The 18,263-nt window shown below is 38.0% G+C and overlaps 1 protein-coding gene across 2 annotated transcripts in view; it reads left to right on the plus strand.

Annotated features, from left to right (window-relative positions):
- Window positions 1-18,263, plus strand: part of NAALADL2 (N-acetylated alpha-linked acidic dipeptidase like 2) — a 1,542,421-nt gene that overhangs the window by 287,219 nt on the left and 1,236,939 nt on the right. For both annotated transcript variants that reach the window (XM_036850518.1, XM_036850517.1), the window contains one exon: window positions 10,381-10,443. The gene's annotated coding sequence lies outside the window, so the exon portion shown is untranslated. The remainder of the gene's footprint in view (window positions 1-10,380; window positions 10,444-18,263) is intronic.

Consider the following 18,263-nt stretch of genomic DNA (forward strand, 5'->3'; position numbering starts at 1 on the left):
GTTTTCTCAGGGTATATGCCCAGTAGTGGGATTGCTGGGTCATATGGTAATTCTATTTTTAGTTTTTTAAGGAACTTCCATACTGTTCTCTATAGTGGCTGTATCAATTTACATTCCCACCAACAGTGCAAGAGGGTTCCCTTTTCTCCACACCCTCTCCAGCATTTATTGTTTCTAGATTTTTTGATGATGGCCATTCTGACCGGTGTGAGATGATATCTCCTTGTAGTTTTGATTTGCATTTCTCTAATGATTAATGACGTTGAGCATTCTTTCATGTGTTTGTTGGCAATCTGTATATCTTCTTGGGAGAAACGTCTATTTAGGTCTTCTGCCCATTTTTGGATTGGGTTGTTTGTTTTTTTGTTATTGAGCTGCATGAGCTGCTTGTAAATCTTGGAGATTAATCCTTTGTCAGTTGCTTCATTTGCAAATCTTTTCTCACATTCTGAGGGTTGTCTTTTGGTCTTGTTTATGGTTTCCTTTGCTGTGAAAAAGCTTTTAAGTTTCATTAGGTCCCATTTGTTTATTTTTGTTTTTATTTCCATTTCTGTAGGAGGTGGGTCAAAAAGAATCTTGCTGTGATTTATGTCATAGACTGTTCTGCCTATGTTTTCCTCTAAGAGTTTGATAGTGTCTGGCCTTACATTTAGGTCTTTAATCCATTTTGAGTTTATTTTTGTGTATGGTGTTAGGGAGTGTTCTAATTTCATACTTTTACATGTAGCTGTCCAGTTTTCCCAGCACCACTTATTGAAGAGGCTGTCTTTTTTCCACTGTATATACTTGCCTCCTTTATCAACGATAAGGTGACCATATGTGCGTGGGTTTATCTCTGGGCTTTCTATCCTGTTCCATTGATCTATGTTTCTGTTTTTGTGCCAGCACCAAACTGTCTTGATTACTGTAGCTTTGTAATATAGTCTGAAGTCAGGGAGCCTGATTCCTCCAGCTCCATTTTTCGTTCTCAAGATTGCTTTGGCTATTCGGGGTCTTTTGTGTTTCCATACAAATTGTGAAGTTTTTTGTTCTAGTTCTGTGAAAAATGCCAGTGGTAGTTTGATAGGGATTGCATTGAATCTGTAGATTGCTTTGGGTAGTAGAGTCATTTTCACAATGTTGATTCTTCCAATCCAAGAACATGGTATATCTCTCCATCTATTTGTATCATCTTTAATTTCTTTCATCAGTGTCTTATAATTTTCTGCATACAGGTCTTTTGTCTCCTTAGGTAGGTTTATTCCTAGATATTTTATTCTTTTTGTTGCAATGGTAAACGGGAGTGTTTTCTTAATTTCACTTTCAGATTTTTCGTCATTAGTGTATAGAAATGCAAGAGATTTCTGTGCATTAATTTTGTATCCTGCTACTTTACCAAATTCATTGATTAGCTCTAGTAGTTTTCTGGTAGCATCTTTAGGATTCTCTATGTATAGTATCATGTCATCTGCAAACAGTGACACCTTTACTTCTTCTTTTCCGATTTGTATTCCTTTTATTTCTTTTTCTTCTCTGATTGCTGTGGCTAACACTTCCAAAACTATGTTGAATAACAGTGGTGAGAGTGGGCAACCTTGTCTTGTTCCTGATCTTAGTGGAAATGGTTTCAGTTTTTCACCATTGAGGATGATGTTGGCTGTGGGTTTGTCATATATGGCCTTGATTATGTTGAGGAAAGTTCCCTCTATGCCTACTTTCTGCAGGGCTTTTATCATAAATGGGTGTTGAATTTTGTCAAAAGCTTTCTCTGCATCTATTGAGATGATCATATGGTTTTCTCCTTCAGTTTGTTAATATGGTGTATCACGTTGATTGATTTGCATATATTGAAGAATCCTTGCATTCCTGGAATAAACCCCACTTGATCATGGTGTATGATCCTTTTAATGTGCTGTTGGATTCTGTTTGCTAGTATTTTGTTGAGGATTTTTGCATCCATGTTCATCAGTGATATTGGCCTGTAGTTTTCTTTCTTTGTGACATCTTTGTTTAGTTTTGGTATCAGGGTGATGTTGGCCTCGTAGAATGAGTTGGGGAGTGTTCCTCCCTCTGCAGTATTTTGCAAGAGTTTGAGAAGGATAGGTGTTAGCTCTTCTCTAAATGTTTGATAGAATTTGGCTGTGAAGCCATCTGGTCCTGGACTTTTGTTTGTTGGAAGATTTTTAATGACAGTTTCAATTTCAGTGCTTGTGATTGGTCTGTTCATATTTTCTATTTCTTCCTGGTTCAGTCTCAGCAGGTTGTGCATTTCTAAGAATTTGTCCATTTCTTCCAGGTTGTCCATTTTATTGGCATATAGTTGCTTGTAGTAATCTCTCATGATCCTTTGTATTTCTGCAGTGTCAGTTGTTACTTCTCCTTTTTCATTTCTAATTCTATAGATTTGAGTCTTCTCCCTTTTTCTCTTGGTAAGTCTGCCTAATGGTTTATCAATTTTGTTTATCTTCTCAAAGAACCAGCTTTTAGTTGTATTGATCTTTGCTAACGTTTCCTTCATTTCTTTTTCATTTATTTCTGATCTGATATTTATGATTTCTTTCCTTCTGCTAGCTTTGGGGTTTTTTTGTTCTTCTTTCTCTAATTGCTTTAGGTGCAAGGTTAGGTTGTTTATTCAAGATGTTTCCTGTATCTTGAGGTAGGCTTGCATTGCTATAAACTTCCCTCTTAGAACTGCTTTTGCTGCATCTCATAGGTTTTGGGTCGTCGTGTCTCCATTGTCATTTGTTTCTAGGTATTTTTTGATTTCCCCTTTGATTTCTTCAGTGATCACTTCGTTATTAAGTAGTGTATTGTGTAGCCTCCATGTGTTTGTATTTTTTACAGATCTTTTCCTGTAATTGATATCTAGTCTCATGGTGTTGTGGTCAGAAAAGATGCTTGATATGATTTCAATTTTCTTAAATTTACTGAGGCTTGATTTGTGACCCAAGGTGTGATCTGTCCTGGAGAATGTTCCATGAGCACTTGAGAAGAAAGTGTATTCTGTTGTTTTTGGGTAGAATGTCATATAAGTATCAATTAAGTCCATCCTGTTTAATGTATCATTTAAAGCTTGTGTTTCCTTATTTATGTTCATTTTGGATGATCTGTCCATTGGTGAAAGTGGGGTGTTAAAGTCCCCTACTGTGATTCTGTTGCTGTCAATTTCCCCTTTTATGGCTGTTAGTATTTGCCTTATGTATTGAGGTGCTCCTATGTTGGGTGCATAAATATTTACAATTGTTATACCTTCTTCTTGGATCGATCCCTTGATCATTATATAGTGTCCTTCTTTGTCTCTTGTAATAGTCTTTGTTTTAAAGTCTATTTTGTCTGATATGAGAATTGCTACTCCAGCTTTCTTTTGATTTTGATTTCCATTTGCATGGAATATCTTTTTCCATCCCCTCACGTTCAGTCTGTATGTGTCCCTAGGTCTGAAGTGGGTCTCTTGTAGACAGCATATATATGGGTCTTCTTTTTGTATCCATTCAGCCAGTCTGTGTCTTTTGGTGGGAGCATTTAATCCATTTACATTTAAGGTAATTATTGATATGTATGTTCCTATTCCCATTTCCTTAAATGTTTTGGGTTTGTTATTGTAGGTGTTTTCCCTCTCTTGTGTTTCTTGCCTAGAGAAGTTCCTTTAGCATTTGTTGTAAAGCTGGTTTGGTGATGCAGAACTCTCTCAGCTTTTGCTTGTCTGTAAAGGTTTTAATTTCTCCATCAAATCTGAATGAGATCCTTGCTGGGTAGAGTAACCTTGGTTGTAGGTTTTTCTCCTTCATTACTTTAAGTATATCCTGCCACTCCCTTCTGGCTTGCAGAGTTTCTGCTGAAAGGTCAGCTGTTAACCTTATGGGGATTCCCTTGTGTGTTATTTGTTGTTTTTCCCTTGTTGCTCTTAATATGTTTTCTTCATATTTAATTTTTGATAGTTTGATTAATATGTGTCTTGGCATGTTTCTCCTTGGATTTATCCTGTATGGGACTCTCTGTGCTTCCAGGACTTGATTAACTATTTCCTTTCCCATATTAGGGAAGTTTTCAACTATAATATCTTCAAATATTTTCTCAGTGCCTTTCTTTTTCTCTTCTTCTTCTGGGACCCCTATAATTTGAATGTTGGTGCATTTAATGTTGTCCCAGTGGTCTCTGAGACTGTCCTCAGTTCTTTTCATTCTTTTTTCTTTATTCTGCTCTGCAGTAGTTATTTCCACTCTTTTATCTTCCAGGTCTCTTATCCGTTCTTCTGCCTCAGTTATTCTGCTATTGATCCCATCTAGAGTATTTTTAATTACATTTATTGTGTTTTTCATCGTTGCTTGGTTCCTCTTTAGTTCTTCTACTTCCTTGTTAAATGTGTCTTTCATTTTGTCTATTCTATTTCCAAGATTTTGGATCATCTTTACTATCATTATTCTGAATTCTTTCTCAGGTAGACTGCCTATTTCCTCTTCATTTGTTAGGTCTGGTGTGTTTTGACCCTGCTCCTTCATCTGCTGTGTGTTTTTCTGTTTTCTCATTTTGCTTATCTTACTGTGTTTGGGGTCTCCTTTTCACAGGCTGCAGGTTCGTAGTTCCTGTTGTTTTTGGTATCTGTCCCCAGTGGCTAAGGTTGGTTCAGTGGGTTGTGTAGGCTTCCTGGTGGAGGGGACTAGTGCCTGTGTTCTGGTGGATGAGGCTGGATCTTGTCTTTCTGGTGGGCACGTCCACGTCTGGTGGTGTGTTTTGGGGGTGTCTGTGGCCTTATTATGATTTTAGGCAGCCTCTCTGCTAATGGATGGGGCTGTGTTCCTGTCTTGCTAGTTGTTTGGCATAGGGTGTCCAGCACTGTAGCTTGCTGGTCGTTGAGTGAAGCTGGGTCTTGATGTTGAGATGGAGATCTCTGAGAGATTTTTGCCATTTGGTATTATGTGGATCTGGGAGGTCTTTTGTGGACCAGTGTCCTGAAGTTGGCTCTCCCACCTCAGAGGCACTGCCCTGATGCCTGGCTGGAGCACCAAGCGTCTTTCATCCACATGGCTCAGAATAAAAGGGAGAAAAAATAGAAAGAAAGAAAGAAAAAGGATAAAATGAAATAAAATAAAATAAAGTAAGATAAAATAAAATAAAGCTATTATAATAAAAAATAAGAAAAAAATTTTTTTTTAATTTTTTAAATAAATTTTTTAATTTTTTAAAATAAAAATAAGAAAACAATTATTAATAAAAATTTAAGAAAAAAATTTTTAAAAAAATTTTTAAAATAAAAAATAAGAAAAAAATTATTAAGAAAAAATTTATTAAGGAAAAAATTTTTTAATTTTTTAAAATAAGAAAAAAATTATTAAGGAAAAAAATTTTTTAATTTTTTAAAATAAAAAAATAAGGAAAAAATTATTAACAAAAATTTTATTAAGAAAAAAAAATTTTTTAAGAAAAAAAAAAAAAAAAAGGGCGTACCGAACCCTAGGAGAAATGGTGAAAGCAAAGCTATACAGACAAAATCTCACCCAGAAGCATACACATGTACACTCACAAAAAGAGGAAAAGGGGAAAAATTAATATAGCCTGCTCCCAAAGTCCACCTCCTCAATTTGGGATGATTCGTTGTCTATTCAGGCATTCAACAGATGCAGGTACATCAAGTTGTTTGTGGAGCTTTAATCCGCTGCTTCTGAGGCTGCTGGGAGAAATTTCCCTTTCTCTTCTTTGTTCGCACAGCTCCCGGGGTTCAGCTTTGGATTTGGACCCACCTCTGCGTGTAGGTCGCCTGAGGGTGTCTGTTCTTCGCTCAGACAGGACGGGGTTAAAGGAGCAGCTGCTTCGGGGGCTCTGGCTCACTCAGGCCGGGGGGAGGGAGCGGTACGGAGGAGGCGGGGCGAGCCTGCGGCGGCAGAGGCCAGCATGACATTGCAGCAGCCTGAGGCGCGCCGTGCATTCTCCTGGGGAAGTTGTCCCTGGATCACGGGAGCCTGGCAGTGGCGGGCTGCACAGGCTCCCGGGAGGGGCGGTGTGGAGAGTGACCTGTGCTCGCACACAGGCTTCTTGGTGGCGGCAGCAGCAGCCTTAGCGTCTCATGCCCGTCTCTGGGGTCCACGCTGATAGCCGCGGCTCGCGTCCGTCTCTGGAGTTCGTTTAGGCAGCGCTCTGAATCCCCTCTCCTTGCGCACCACGAAACAAAGAGGCAAGAAAAAGTCTCTTGCCTCTTCGGCAGCTGCAGACTTTTTCCCGGACTCCCTCCCGGCTAGCTGTGGCGCACTAACCCCTTCAGGCTGTGTTCACGCCACCAGCCCCAGTCCTCTCCCTGCGATCTGACCGAAGCCTGAGCCTCAGCTCGCAGCCCCGCCCGCCCCGGCGGGTGAGCAGACAAGCCTCTCGGGCTGGTGAGTGCTGGTCGGCACGGATCCTCCGTGTGGGAATCTCTCCGCTTTGCCCTCTGCACCCCTGTGGCTGCGCTCTCCTCCGTGGCTCCGAAGCTTCCCCCCTCTGCCACCCACAGTCTCCACCCGCGAAGTGGCTTCCTAGTGTGTGGAAACCTTTCCTCCTTCACGGCTCCCTCCCACTGGTGCAGGTCCTGTCCCTATTCTTTTGTCTCTGTTATTTCTTTTTTCTTTTGCCCTACCCAGGCACGTGGGGAATTTCTTGCCTTTTGGGAGGTCTGACGTCTTCTGCCAGCGTTCAGTGGGTGTTCTATAGGAGCAGCTCCACGTGTTGATGTATTTCTGATGTATCTGTGGGGAGGAGGGTGATCTCCGCGTCTTACACTTCTGCCATCTTGCCCAGACCCCCTGTGCTATTATTTTTATGTATGTATATTACATCTATGTTATTTTATGAATCCAACAATGTATTGTTATAATTATTACTTTATATTTTGGTAGCTTTTACAAAAGCAGGAAGAAGAAAGGAGAGCAAGTATTTATTTACGATGTTTTTATATTAACCTTCTTATTTAACATATCTTGTTCTTATTATTTGTTCCTGTGGATTCAAGTTGCCATCTGGTGTGATTTCCCTAGGATGACCGTGGTTTTAGCAGGGCTATCTTTGACTTTCTTTTTCACCAATCTCTCTATTAATCTGTGTGCCTCTGTTCGTACCACAACCAGCTGTTAGGCTCCAGTAATTGCAAACACGGTTTTTGAGGCCAGTCTCTGTGGTTGTTCTAATATTGATAAGCCTCTTATTAACTGTCATTTTCCCTGGTTCTCTCTAATAAACTAGTTGGCTTATGGTTTAGTTTATTGCTCTCTTGAAGCTCCCAGACTTTTCTTACTTGCTTGCCACTAAATATCCATTGCTTTTTAGAGTAACCTTAGGCTTGAACTTCCCCACACTATGTTCAAAATAAAGTCAGTTCCCTTGGGAGAGCTTCAGATATCTCTCATCTTATAATTTGCTCTTTCCCTAGGCACAATCTCTGAATAATGACTCAAGAACTGGGAACAGGTTATATGGCCTGCGCCTCTTGGAGTATCATCCCTGATGTAAGAGCAGAATGCTGTGTAGGACAGTAGCCTTTGATCTTGTCGCCTTGTCTTTGCTAGCATGGAATTTTACCCTACAAATAAGCTGGATCAATGGATGTTGAGTTCCAATATTCTTCACCTGTCATGCTTGTCATAAAAGCTCTGTGTTATGAGTGGGACTAGTTGGAGAAAGTGAATCCCTGCCTTCTTGGTCACACTTGCCTGGAATTTAGTCTCTGAAACACAGAGCAGGAAGATGATGAGAAATGCTCGTGGCCGGGCTCTCCTGTGGAGATATCACAGTCTGTGTCTGAGAGTTGGAGAGAGAGGGAGCCTTGCATTCTTGACCCCATCCACTTGGAGTGTAGTTTGAATCACACTAAGCTGGAGAGCAAAGGGAGGAAGCAGGTTGTGGCTCAAGCGACAGACTCTTGCTGTTTGTACTGAGATTTAGTAGATTTTCTTGAACAAATGTTTCCTTTTTTTCCTGTACACCCTTAGGACAATTTTCATAAACTTCAAGTGGCCATTTTTTCTGTAACTTTTACCTGTTATGATTGTCTCATTGGAGAGGGGGTCTGAGAGCTCCTAATATTGCCATCCTGGATGTTGTCTGTTACCTTTGTCTTTTAGCCTCTGGCACATGGAATAATTACTGAGATACTAAGCATACCATGAACAGAGAAAGTTTGGGAGTCTTTAAAGACAAGTTACTAAACCTATCCCCATCTCAAACTTTACATCATTAAAATAAAGATAATGATATACACCTCAATAATGTTTTTAGGATTAAATGAAATACAACTATGAGTGCTCCTGACACATAAGACACCAATATAAATTTGACTATTTTTATCTCATATGTTTTTATGAGGGTAATGTATATACTATATGTAAAATGTTATGTAAAATGCTGTAAATATTATTATAGCTTTTAAATATTTTTCATACCCTACTCCATTTTGTTTCTTAATTCAGTCTGATAATAGAGTAACTGATATTGAGTGTCCTGTTTGTAGAGACATAGGTGAATTCCTGCATTTTGTGAAATTCAACATGTAGATATAAGTAGAAACCAGTAAAAGAATAAATGAAAATCGATGCTTCTGCATCCCTTTAAATCTGTGATCAAAGTAGAAGCCTCAGTAAATGATATTTCTTGGGAATTAAAACCCAATAGACAGTAATTGTCCAACATGCCCTTGACCATCAGATCTTCACATCTGGTAATTACTCACCAGGATTTTCTTAGCCTTGATCATTATTGCCTAATTTGGGTCCATTTAGAATGCCAAAGCCCAAGCAGCTTGAATGTATGAAAACCTGCTGTTTTATGACATGGAGAGCTCATTGCATTTTGTTTTCTTAATTCATGTCAAACTTTCAAATGTTTTTACTTAGAAGAAGTAAACTACAGAGCCCTGAGTCTTTCTTAAAACACATTTTATCTATAAGCTCCAAAAATATTTTCTTAAATATTGTTTAGAATATGAATTGTTCGTGTTTTAGTTCTTATTTCACTAGCAAGAAATTTTCTAAGTCTAATATTCAGAATCCATGACCCAAAAGCTAATACAACTTTTATTTTGTTTCTTTCTGGCAATACAATTGGGATTATGTTGGAAAGGTTGACGTGACATGATGTCTTTGAATTGCCTGTAAGCACTGTAATAATACTTAGGCACTATTCAGAATTGGGGGGTAAAATTGAAAAACTAAGAAAGGAAATAAAGCCGAATATTAGTAAAACGAGGGAGAGAGGTATAGGAAGCAAAGGATACAAAGAATAAGATAAAGAATGAAAGATAAAGAGGAAATTCAAAAGTTAGTATAGTATAGATAATGATAATAACATTTGTGGGGTTTACAGAGTGTTGTGTATATAGTTTGCCTGCCAGTCTTCTGCTTCTAGCAGGAAGCATTTAGCTGAAGAAAGAGGAAGCCACACCCACTCTAACTACATCGAAAGGGGGTGCATTATAAAGATCCTGGGAAATAGCATAGAATCCATTTGTCAGCAATGTCATTGGGCTTCATGCGGACTGGAAAGATATAGTTTCATTTCTCTGTCTTTGGGGACATTTATTCTTTTCTCCTTGTTTCTTTCTTCGTACATTTCTTTCATTTAATTTTGCAAACTGGTTTTCTTTGTAAGCCCCTCAGTCTCTGCTCCTTCATAATTTCAGTCCATATGTGGCTTTATCTTACCTAAACGCCAGCATGGACCCTTTTTGCTGCATACTTCCCCATCTCTTCTTAGATTACTGACTCAGAATCACTGACCTAATTTCAAATTTCAGGTAGAGAGAATGTAATTGGCTGAATGTGTATAAGTTGTCTGCTTTTGGTCTAATTACTATGGGTGAAAGGATGAAGTCTGCGTTATGTTGGGCTGTTCTTATGAGGGTTGTAGGTTGAACTGGTTCTCTAAGAAAAGGAGAGACATATTTACATATCTATTATGTGCTATCTAGTAAATTCCTTGAGGGAAAAGATCATGTCCTATTAATTCCTTTCCCCAGCACCTTGCACAGTTTTAATATGAACATTGAACAAAATAATCTTCACTTCAAGGGCAATTTGCATTTGTGTCTCCAGGGGGCAGTGCTATTGACACAAATGAAGAAAAATTCCAGTCCCTACTTTTTTGATGGGTATCACCAAGGTAACTTTCCTTGAACAATGATTAACGTTTTTTGGGAAGTGAACTTTGTTGAGCAGACTTTGAAAATACTTTCCATACCTGGGAATGAAGCAACAATGATGTAACACCTGTCCATTTTGTAGACCAGTGTTCCAAAACTATTTTTAGTAGTTGAATTTATGCTAAAATTTTACCCAGAATACAAATAAATAAAAGATATAAAAATAGAACGCATAGTTAAAGCAGGTGTAAAAGGTCAAGCTCTACCTATTAATCTTCTTTGTTCTGTTCATCCTCCAACAGGCCCACCCCTAAACTAGAGGAACCTCTACAGAACACAAGGGCTCCAGAGACCATCGCTTTTAGGTGAGAAGCAAGGAAATTTTATTCTTATTTGCTCAGTGTTTGAGTACATTTACAATTTTAAGTACACAAAAATATGATACAAAAGATTTTGTGAAGACATAGAAAAGGGTTTTATTGTATATTTTTTCCATTGCTGCAAGTTTCTTAGGTGTACAATTGAAAGAAACTCATTTGTTCAATAAATTTTAATGAGCATTATTTGCTACATTCTATGCTTGGCAGTAAAATATGAACAAGACAGGACCTCTGTTATCATGTGTCCAGAGTCTACACTAGAACTATGTGAAATAAGAACATTTTAATTTCATTACACTTAATGCAATATAGATACCTTACTTAGAACTATCAGTGGAAAGGAACTAGCAAACATTTCAGTACTCAGAATAAGTTCAGGAGTTCATATTCTTCCACTCTCACCTTTCTCCTGAAACATGGACTTAAGACCATTTTTGGTATAACCATTGGCTCTTGTTGTTTCTGCATGGAGTTTTTGATTTCTCTCCTTTTCTCCAATATGAATTGAAACATTGATTTCCCCCCAAAAAAGCAAAATATCTGAAAATGTTACAATTTATATCACTAGGTTAATGTAACAATGTTGTGCTGAAATGAAAAGAAATAAATATTTCTGCTTATACTGAAAATGTTATAGAACTTTTTAGTTGTGAGAATGCACTGTTGGAATAGCAAAATATTTTTTTTATACTCAAATATGTTGTCTAAGACTAATGTATCTTCATAGAACTGTAGACATTAGAACTAAAAGGGAACTTAGAATTCATTGTAGGCATTATGATTGCCTACCAAATATCCATTCATCATATCTGAATTTGCAACAGAATTCCAGTCTTGTTCAGGGTGGAAATGTGCCCAACTTCAACTAATGGAAGTACCATACCTCTAAGGGGCATTTAGAAACATTTGAGCATGTTTTAGAGTGTCAAAAGGACTAAGAGATAGTACTGACATTCAGTCCCTATGGGTTGTAGATGCTAAATGTCCTGGAATGTACAGAATTGTCCTGCATAACAAAGAATTTTCCAGCTTCAAGTACTACTAGTTCCCCCAGCAAGAAACGCTGGTTTAACCCAGTTCTGCTAATCATGTTACCCTCTTTGTCCAGCTTACTTTTTTTTTTTTTAACATCTTTATTGGAGTATAATTGCTTTACAATGGTGTGTTGTTTCTGCCGTATAACAAAGTGAATCAGCTATACATATACATATATCCCCATATGTCCTCCCTCTTGCATCCCCCTCCCACCCTCCCTATCCCACCCCTCTAGGTGGACACAAAGCACCGAGCTGATCTCCCTCTGCTATGTGGCTATTTCCCACTAGCTATCTATTTTACATTTGGTAGTGTATATATGTCCATGCCACTCTCTCACTTCGTCCCAGCTTACACTTCTCCCTCCCTATGTCCTCAAGTACATTCTCTATGTCTGTGTCTTTATTCCTGTCTTGCCGTGAGGTTCTTCAGAAACATTTTTTTTTCAGGTTCCATATATATATGCTAGCGTACGGTATTTCTTTTTCTCTTTCTGACTTACTTCACTGTGTATGACAGTCTCTAGGTCCATCCACCTCACTACAAATAACTCAGTTTCATTTCTTTTTATGGCTGAGTAATATTCCATTGTATATATGTGCCACATCTTCTTTATCTATTCATTTGTTGATGGGCACTTAGGTTGTTTCCATGTCCTGGCTATTGTAAATAGAGCTGCAGTGAACATTGTGGTACATGACTCTTTTTGAATTATGGTTTTCTCAGGGTATATGCCCAGTAGTGGGATTGCTGGGTCATATGGTAATTCTATTCTATTTTTAGTTTTTTAAGGAACCTCCATACTATTATCCATAGTGGCTGTATCAATTTTTTGTTTGTTTGTTTTTTTAACATCATTATTGGAGTATAATTGCTTTACAATGGTGTGTTAGTTTCTGCTTTATAACAAAGTGAATCAGTTATACATACACATATGTTCCCATATCTCTTCCCTCTTGTGTCTCCCACCCTCCCAACCTCCCTATCCCACCCCTCTAGGTGGTCACAAAGCACAGAGCTGATCTCCCTGTGCTATGCGGCTGCTTCCCACTAGCTATCTATTTTACATTTGATACTGTATATATGTCCATGCTACTCTCTCACTTTGTCACAGCTTACCCTTCCCCCTCCCCATATCCTCAAGTCCATTCTCTAGTAGGTCTGTGTCTTTATTCCCATCTTACCCCTAGGTTCTTCATGACCTTTTTATTTTTTTTTTTATTTGATTACATATATATGTGTTAGTATACGGTATTTGTTTTTCTCTTTCTGACTTACTTCACTCTGTATGACAGACTCTAGGTCCACCCACCTCACTACAAATAACTCAATTTCGTTTCTTTTTATGGCTGAGTAATATTCCATTGTATATATGTGCCACACTTTCTTTATCCATTCATCTGTTGATGGACACTTATTTTGCTTCCATGTCCTGGCTATTGTAAATAGAGCTGCAATGAACATTTTAGTACATGACTCTTTTTGAATTATGGTTTTCTCAGGGTATATGCCCAGTAGTGGGATTGCTGGGTCGTATGGTAGTTCTATTTTTAGTTTTTTAAGGAACCTCCATACTGTTCTCCATAGTGGCTGTATCAATTTACATTCCCACCAACAGTGCAAAAGGGTTCCCTTTTCTCCACACCCTCTCCAGCATTTATTGTTTCTAGATTTTTTGATGATGGCCATTCTGACCAGTGTGAATGATACCTCATTGTAGTTTTGATTTGCATTTCTCTAATGATTAGTGATGTTGAGCATCCTTTCATGTGTTTGTTGGCAATCTGTATATCTTCTTGGGAGAAATGTCTATTTAGATCTTCTGCCCATTTTTGGATTGGGTTGTTTGTTTTTTGATACTGAGCTGCATGAGCTGCTTGTAAGTTTTGGAGATTAATCCTTTTTCAGTTGCTTCATTTGCAAATCTTTTCTCGCATTCTGAGGGTTGTCTTTTGGTCTTGTTTATGGTTTCCTTTGCTGTGCAAAAGTTAAGTTTCATTAGGTCCCATTTGTTTATTTTTGTTTTTATTTCCATTTCTCTAGGAGGTGGGTCAAAAAGAATCTTGCTGTGATTTATGTCATAGAGTGTTCTGCCTATGTTTTCCTCTAAGAGTTTGATAGTGTCTGCCCTTACATTTAGGTCTTTAATCCATTTTGAGTTTATTTTTGTGTATGGTGTTAGGGAGTGTTCTAATTTCATTCTTTTACATGTAGCTGTCCAGTTTTCCCAGAACCACTTATTGAAGAGGCTGTCTTTCCTGCATTGTATATTCTTGCCTTCTTTATCAAAGATAAGTTGACTATATGTGCGTGGGTTTATCTCTGGGCTTCCTATCCTGTTACATTGATCTATATTTGTGTTTTTGTGCCTGTACCATACTGTCTTCATTACTGTAGCTGTGTAGTATATTCTGAAGTCAGGTACTTGATTCCTTGAGCTCCGTTTTTCTTTCTCAAGATTGCTTTGGCTATTCGGGGTCTTTTCTGTTTCCATACAAATTGTGAATTTTTTTGTTCTAGCTGTGTGAAAAATACCAGTGTAGTTTGATAGGGATTGCATTGAATCTGTAGATTGCTTTGGGTAGTAGAGTCATTTTCACAATGTTGATTCTTCCTTTCCAGGAACATGGTATATCTCTCCATCTGTTTGTATCAACTTTCATTTCTTCCATCAGTGTCTTATCGTTTTCTGCATACAGGTCTTTTGTTTCCCTAGGTAGGTTTATTCCTAGGTATTTAATTCTTTTTGTTGCAGTGGTAAATGGGAGTGTTTCCTAAATTTCTCTTACAGATTTATCATCATTAGTGTATAGGAATGCAAGAGATTTCTGTGCATTAATTTTGTATCCTGCTACTTTACCAAATTTATTGATTAGCTCTAGTAGTTTTCTGGTAACATCTTTAGGATTCTCTATGTATAGTATCATGTCATCTTCAAACAGTGATAGCTTTACTTCTTCTTTTCCAATTTAGATTCCTTTTATTTCTTTTTCTTCTCTGATTTCTATGGCTAAAACTTCCAAAACTATGTTGAATAATAGTGGTGAGAGTGGGCAAACTTGTCTTGTTCCTGATCTTAGAGGAAATGGTTTCAGTTTTCCACCACTGAGAACAATGTTGGCTCTGGGTTTGTCATATATGGCCTTTATTATGTTGAGGTAAGTTCCCTCTATGCCTACTTTATGGAGAGTTTTTATCATAAATGGGTTTTGAATTTTGTCAAAAGTTTTCCTGCATCTATTGAGATGATCATATGGTTTTTCTCCTTCAATTTTTAATATGTTTTATCACATTGATTGATTTGCATATATTGAAGAATCCTTGCATTCCTGGGATAAACCCCACTTGATCATGGTGTATGATCCTTTTAATGTGCTATTGGATTCTCTTTGCTAGTATTTTGTAGATGATTTTTGCATCTATGTCCATCACTGATATTGGCCTGTAGTTTTCTTTCTTTGTAACATCTTTGTGTGGTTTTGGTATCAGGGTGATGGTGGCCTCATAGAATGAGTTTGGGAGTGTGCCTCCCTCTGCAATATTTTGGAAGAGTTACAGAAGTATAGGTGTTAGCTCCTCTCTAAATATTTGATAGAATTCACCTGTGAAGCCATCTGGTCCTGGGCTTTAGTTCATTGGAAGATTTTTAATCACAGTCTCAATTTCAGTGCTTGTTATTGGCCTGTTTATATTTTTTGTTTCTTCCTGGTTCAGTCACAGAAGGTTGTGCTTTTCTAAGAATTTGTTCATTTCTTACAGGTTGTCCATTTTATTGGCATATAGTTGCTTGTAGTAATCTGTCATGATCCTTTGTATTTCTGCAGTGTCAGTTGTTACTTCTCCTTTTTCATTTCTAGTTCGATTGATATGAGTCTCCTCCCTTTTTTTCTTGATGAGCCTGGCTAATGGTTTATCAATTTTGTTTATCTTCTCAAAGAACCAGTTTTTAGTCTTATTTATCTTTGCAATCGTTTCCTTCATTTCTTTTTCATTTATTTCTGATCTGGTCTTTATGATTTCTTTCCTTCTGTTAACTTTCAGGTTTTTTTGTTCTTCTTTCTCTAATTGCTTTAGGTGTAAGTTTAGGTTGTTTATTTGAGAGTTTTCTTGTTTCTTCAGGTAGGATTGTATTGCTGTAAACTTCCCTCTTATAACTGCTTTTGCTGCATCCCATAGGTTTTGGGTCGTCGTGTTTTCATTGTCATTTGTTTCTCGGTATTTTTTGCTTTCCTCTTTGATTTCTCCAGTGATCTCTTGGTTATGTAGTAGTGTATTGTTTAGCCTCCATGTGTTTGTATTTTTTTACAGATTTTTTTCCTGTAATTGATATCTAGTCTCATAGTGTTGTGGTTGGAAAAGATACTTGTTACAATTTCAATTTTGTTAAATTTACCAAGGCTTAATTTGTGCCCCAAGATATGATCTATCCTGGAGAATGTTCCATGAGCACTTGAGAAGAAAGTGTATTCTGTTTTTTTTGGATGGAATGTCCTACAAATATCAATTAAGTCCATCCTTTTTAATGTATCATTTAAAGCTTTTGTTTCCTTATTTAGTTTCATTTTGGATAATCTGTCCATTGTTGAAAGTGGGGTGTTAAAATCCCCTACTATGATTGTGTTACTGTCAGTTTCCCCTTTCATGGCTGTTAGCATTTGCCTTATGTATTGAGGTGCTCCTATGTTGGGTGCATAAATATTTACAATTGTTATATCTTCTTCTTGGATTGATTCTTTGATCATTATGTACTGTCCTTGTTTGTCTCTTGTAATAGTCTTTATTTTTCTTATTTATTTATTTTATTTATTTTTGTCTGTGTTGGGTCTTCGTTTCTATGCGAGGACTTTCTCTAGTTGTGGCAAGTGGGGGCCACTCTTCATCGTGGTGCGCGGACCTCTCACTATCATGGCCTCTCTTGTTGCTGAGCACAGGCTCCAGACGCGCAGGCTCAGTAATTGTGGCTCGCGGGCCCAGTTGCTGCGTGGCATGTGGGATCTTCCCAGACCAGGGCTTGAACCCGTGTCCCCTGCATTAGCAGGCAGATTCTCAACCACTGCACCACCAGGGAAGCCCAATAGTCTTTATTTTAAAGTCTGTTTTATCTGATATGAGTATTGCTACTCCAGCTTTCTTTTGGTTTCCACTTGCATGGAATACGTTTTTCCATCCCCTCACTTTTAGTCTGTATGTGTCCCTAGGTATGAAGTAGGTCTTTTGTAGACAGCATATATACGGGTCTTGTTTTTGTATCCATTCAGCCAGTCTATGTCTTTTGGTTGGAGCATTTAATCCATTTACATTTAAAGTAGTTATCAATATGTATGCTCCTATTACCATTTTCTTAATTGTTTGGGTTTCTTATTGTAGGTCTTTCCTTTCTCTTGTGTTTCCCGCTTAGAGACGTTCCTTTAGCATTTATTGTAAAGCTGGTTTAGTGGTGCTGAATTCTTTTAGCTTTTGCTTGTTTGTAAAGGTTTTAAATTCAATGTCCTATCTGAATGGGATCCTTGCTGGGTAGAGTTATCTTGGTTGTAGGTTTTTCCCTTTCATCACTTTACATATGTCCTGCCACTCTCTTCTGGCTTACAGAGTTTCTGCTGAATAATCAGCTGTTAACCATATGGGGATTCCCTTGTATGTTATTTGTTGTTTTTCCCTTGCTGCTCTTAATATTTTTTCTTCGTATTTAATTTTTGATAATTTGATTAATATGTGTCTTGGCATGTTTCTCCATGGATTTATCCTGTATGGGACTCTCTGCACTTCCTGGACTTGACTGACTATTTCCTTTCCCATATTAAGGAAGTTTTCAAACTATAATCTCTTCAAATATTTTCTCAGTCCCTTTCTTTTTCTCTTCCTCTTCTGGGACCCCTTTAATTAGAATGTTGGTGGGTTTAATGTTGTTCCAAAAATCCCTGAGACTGTCTTCAATTCTTTTCATTCTTTTTTCTTTATTCTGCTCTGTGGTAGTTATTTCCACTATATTATCTTCCAGGTCACTTATCAGTTCTTCTGCCTCAGTTATTCTGCCATTGATTACTTCTAGAGAATTTTAAATTTCATTTATTGTGTTTTTAACCATTTTTTGTTTGCTCTTTAGGTCTTTTAGTTCCTTGTTAAACGTTTCTTGTATTTTCTCCATTCTATTTCCAAGATTTTGGATAATCTTTGCTATCATTACTCTGAATTCTTTTTCAGGTAGACTGCCTATTTCCTCTTCATTTGTTTTGTCTGGTGGGTTTTTACCTTGCTCCTTCAACTGCTGTGTGTTTCTCTGTCTTTTCATTTTGCTTAACTTACTGGGTTTGGGGTTTCCTTTTCTCAGGCTGCAGGTTCGTAGTTACCGTTGTTTTTGGTGTCTGCCCCCAGTGGCTAAGGTTGGTTCAATGAGTTGTGTAGGCTTCCTGTTGAATGGGACTGGTGCCTGTGTTATTGTGTATGGGGCTGGATCTTGTCTTTCTTGTGGGCAGGACCGTGTGCAGTGGTGTATTTTAGGGTGTCTGTGACCTTACTATGATTTTAGGCAGCCTCTCTGCTAATGGGTGAGGTTGTGTTCCTGTCTTGCTAGTTGTTTGGCATAGGGTGTCCAGCACTGTAGCTTGCTTGTTGTTGAGTGGAGCTGGGTCTTATCGTTGAGATGGAGATCTCTGGGAGAGCTTTCACCATTTGAGAATTCGTGGAGCTGGGAGGTCTCTGGTGTTCCAATATCATGATCTTGGCTCTCCCACCTCAGAGGCACAGGGCTGACATCCGGCTGGAGCACCAAG

This window comes from Balaenoptera musculus, chromosome 4 (assembly GCF_009873245.2).
Source record: "Balaenoptera musculus isolate JJ_BM4_2016_0621 chromosome 4, mBalMus1.pri.v3, whole genome shotgun sequence".
In the NCBI taxonomy this organism is placed as follows: Eukaryota; Metazoa; Chordata; class Mammalia; order Artiodactyla; family Balaenopteridae; genus Balaenoptera; species Balaenoptera musculus.